Genomic DNA, 4,595 nt, shown 5'->3' with positions numbered 1-4,595 from the left:
GCTGGGAAAACTGGACAGCTACATGTAAAAGAATGAAATTAGAACACTTCCTAACACCATACACAAAAGTAAACTATTAAGACTTAAATGTAAGGCCAGACACTATAAAACTCTTAGAGGAAAACATAGGCAGAACGCTCTATGACATAAATCAAGCAAGATCCTTTTTGACCCACCTCCTAGAGAAATGGAAATAAAAACAAAAATAAACAAATGGGACCTAATGAAACTTAAAAGCTTTTGCACAGCAAAGGAAACCATAAACAAGACGAAAAGACAACCCTCAGAATGGAAGAAAATATTTGCGAAAGAAGCATCTGACAAAGGATTAATCTCCAAAATATAGAAGCAGCTCGTGCAGCTCAATATCAAAAAAACAAACAACCCAATCCAAAAATGGGCAGAAGACCTAAACAGACATTTCTCCAAAGAAGATATACAGATTGCCAACAAACACATGAAAAGATGCTCAACATCACTAATCATCAGAGAAATGCAAATCAAAACTACAATGAGGTATTACCTCACACTGGTCAGAATGGCCATCATCAAAAAATCTCCAAACAAGAAATGCTGGAGAGGGTGTGGAGAAAAGGGAACCCTCTTGCACTGTTGGTAGGAATGTAAGTTGATACAGCCACTATGGAGAACAGTATGGAGGTTCCCTAAAAAACTAAAAATAGAACTACCATGTGACCCGGCAATCCCACTACTGGGCATATACCCTGAGAAAACCATAATTCAAAAAGAGTCATGGGGCTTCCCTGGTGGCACAGTAGTTAAGAATCCACCTGCCAATGGAGGGGACACGGGTTCAAGCCCTGGTCCGGGAAGATTCCACATGCCGTGGAGCAACTAAGCCCGTGCACCACAACTACCGAGCCTGCACTGTAGAGCCCGCGAGCCACAACTACTGAAGCCCACATGCCTAGACCCCATGCTCCGCAGCAAGAGAAGCCAGTGCAATGAGAAGCCCATTCACCACAATGAAGAGTAGCCCCCACTCGCCACAACTAGAGAAAGTCCACTCACAAAAAACGAAGACCCAACATAGCCAAAAATAAATAAATAAATTAATTAATAAATTAAAAAGAGTCACGTACCACAATGATCACTGCAGCACTATTTACAATAGCCAGGATATGGAAGCAACCTAAGTGTCTATCAACAGATGAATGGATAAAGAAGATGTGGCACATATATACAACGGAATATTACTCAGCTATAAAAAAGAAATGAAATTGAGTTATTTGTAGTGAGGTGGATGGACCTAGAGTCTGTCATACAGAGTGAAGTAAGTCAGAAAGAGAAAAACAAATACCATATGCTAACACATATATATGGAATCTAAAAAAAAACGGTACTGATGAACCTAGGGGCAGGACAGGAATAAAGACGCAGATGTAGAGAATGGACTTGAGGACATGGGGAGGGGGAAGGGTAAGCTGGGATGAAGTGAGAGAATAACATTGTCATATATACACTACCAAATGTAAAACAGATAGCTAGTGGGAAGCAGCTGCATACCCCAGGGAGATCAGCTCGGTGCTTTATGACCACCTAGAGCGGTGGGATAAGGAGGGTGGGAGGGAGACGCAAGCGAGGGGATATGGGGATATACGTATGCATATAGCTGATTCACTTTGTTATAAAGCAGAAACTAACACACCACTGTAAAGCAATTATACTCCAATAAAGATGTTAAAAATAAACAAACTACTTCTTATGTAATTTTTGGTACTCAATTTATTATTGTTCTAAAATATCACCAGAGAAGCTGTCTTCATGTAACAGTTTCTTTGTTGTATGTGATACAATAAGAAGCCTGAGAAAACCAAATTGAAAAAAATATAAAAAACAGAGTAAGGAAATTTTAGAACTCTGAGAAGTTTCAGATCAAGACAATTTTGTGTCTGAAATTCAATCTTGAACTTATGCATCCCTTAATATCCAAAAGAATCCCCTTTTATACACTGTCCTTTTTTTCTCTCATCTTTTCTCACTTTTCTTCTCCCATCATCCTTCAAATGAAAACATCACTATAAAACAATTCTCGGGCTTCCCTGGTGGCGCAGTGGTTGGGAGTCCGCCTGCCGATGCAGGGGACGCGGGTTCGTGCCCCGGTCCCGGAGGATCCCACGTGCCGCGGAGCGGCTGGGCCCGTGGGCCATGGCCGCTGAATCTGCACGTCCGGAGCCTGTGCTCCGCAATGGGAGAGGCCGCAGCGGTGAGAGGCCCGCGTACAGCAAAAAAAAAAAAAAAAAAAAAAATTCTCAGTTTCCCTCTGCCCTTAAACTCTAAGGTAGCACAGGATTTGTCTCTGAAATGTTACTCTCTGGACATCTGAGAAATGTATAAAGCAAAATGATGCTTTTCAATCACTGTAACTAAAGTAAATAAAGTGCACAGAACCAAGGAGGCATACTTGTAAGACACTTAACAAAGACCCAGAAAAACCGAGTTCAAATTCCCAGTTTGTGACTTCCACATGTGTGACCTTGGACAAGTCAGTTTTCCTCTCTATTTCTCAGTACTCTCATTTGTAGAAATGGGATCATAATAATTTCACTAGCTTTCTTTGTTTGAGGAAAGTTGAATTTTAATATGTATCTCTAAGTATTACATAAAATTTGAGTGATATAAAAATGGGAACCGTAATTTAATCATACTATTGATAATTGTAATCAAAACCAGGTAAGCACTATAGTGGGCCAAAGTTAAGGCAAGTCAGAAGTGAACTCATGATCTCTCAGGCTCATTATCATCAAATACGTTGAATGACAATACACATAGCGAAAGATGCTATTTTGCAGACATCTCATTCAGTTCTTTGTGCAATCAACATTCATGTGCCAGACAGCCTTCTAAATGCTAAATAAGCAAAAGATGAGAACACACCTCAGTCCACAAGCATCTTACGGTCTAATGGAAGAGTTCAACAGGTAATCTGATAACTACTGTGAAATTCAGTGATGCTATTATGGATGTCTGGCAGGCACAACTAGAACACCAAAGAGCAGCCTCAAACCCAGTCTGGGGGGAGAAAAGGCTCCTTGAAAGAGATGGCTCCTAGCTTGCAAGAAGGAGAAGTGGACAGAGCAGTCAAGCAAATTCCAGGAAGGGGTGAGAGTTCAAGGCATAACCAGACACCTGCAGGTTTCAACATGGTTGGAAAGGAGAAAGGATGAGAAAAGCAAGAAGACAGGCCCAGAAAGTTTAGCAGGAGTCAAATCAGAAAGAGCATTTTGAGTGTTGGCCTTGTTCTCCGATTTTCTGTGTTTTTTTTTTTTTTGCAGACGCCACCCTGCTCTCATCAGCCTCTGGCCCGCCATCTCCTTGAATCTTAACACCATGCCTTCAATTAAGTTGCAGAGTTGTGACGGAGAGATATTTGAAGTAGACGTTGAAATTGCAAAACAATCTGTGACTATTAAGACCACGTTGGAAGATTTAGGAATGGATGATGAAGGAGGTGATGATCCAGTCCCCTTGCCAAATGTTAATGCAGCAATATTAAAAAAGGTCATTCAGGGGTGCACCCACCACAAGGACGATCCGCCTCCTCCTGAGGATGGTGAGCACAAAGAAGAGTGAACAGATGATATCCCTGTTTGGGATCAAGAATTCCTGAAAGTTGACCAAGGCAAACTTTTTGAGATTATACTGGCAGCAAACTACTTAGACATCAAAGGTCTGCTTGATGTTACCTGCAAGACTGTTGCCAATATGACCAAGGAGAAAACTCCTGAGGAGATTCGAAAGACATTCAATATCAAAAATGATTTTACTGAAGAAGAGGAAGCCCAGGTACGCAAAGAGAACCAGTGGTGTGAGGAGAAGTGAAATTTTGTGTCTGATGCTGTAACACTGTAAGGATTGTTCCAAATACTAGTTGCACTGCTTTGTTTATAATTGTTAATATTAGAAAAACAGTCCACAAATGCAGCAGCAAATCAGTTGTATTAGCAGAATGTTGTCCTCAATGCATGTGTAGTTTCAGTACAGATTCCAAACTTATGACTCAGTTTCTTCTAGTATGATCAAAAGTTCTTTATTCTTTGCTCTGAATAAAATTGAACTGCGGGTTCTCTATAGAAAGTGGCATTTTGGGCTTTCCCTCTTTTTGTAAAGCAACTTATGCCTAGTTTATTGTCCAGTTAACTTTAGTTTAGTGACTTTTAAAAGTTGGCATTGTAAATAAAACAACTTGCAAAACATTTTCTGAAATAGAATTAACAACGTATTATCTTTATTCATGAGTTGGAAACTGGAGAAACGCTAATTGAGGTAAATGTTATCAGAGTGGGGTTATCAGAATGTCTTCCAGCTTCCTGGAGTCCACTGGTATTGATTAACCTGTATGTAGCAGGGCTCCCTTAATTGGATCTGAGGACTTATTTTTGCATTTTTAATCCTCTCAGCTTTGAATATGTTGGCTAGAGGCTCATTTACTACTCAGTTTGTGGTTTGGGAGGAAACAGACAGTTTGCTGGCTTTTCTATTAAAAGAGACACTTAACCCATGTGGTGTGTCATCTTTTTATAATCAGTAATCCTATGTGGGGAAAACCATAAACACTACTTGCATGTAAAAAA

General features: G+C 40.3%; 1 pseudogene; it reads left to right on the top strand.

Moving 5' to 3' along the window:
* The first annotated feature begins 3,253 nt into the window (after positions 1 to 3,253).
* LOC101274723 (S-phase kinase-associated protein 1-like) lies at positions 3,254 to 3,962 on the top strand (annotated as a pseudogene).
* The last annotated feature ends 633 nt before the right edge of the window (positions 3,963 to 4,595 follow it).

Source organism: Orcinus orca, chromosome 12, assembly GCF_937001465.1.
Source record: "Orcinus orca chromosome 12, mOrcOrc1.1, whole genome shotgun sequence".
Taxonomy (NCBI): Eukaryota; Metazoa; Chordata; class Mammalia; order Artiodactyla; family Delphinidae; genus Orcinus; species Orcinus orca.
This window is presented reverse-complemented; position numbering and strand designations above follow the sequence as displayed.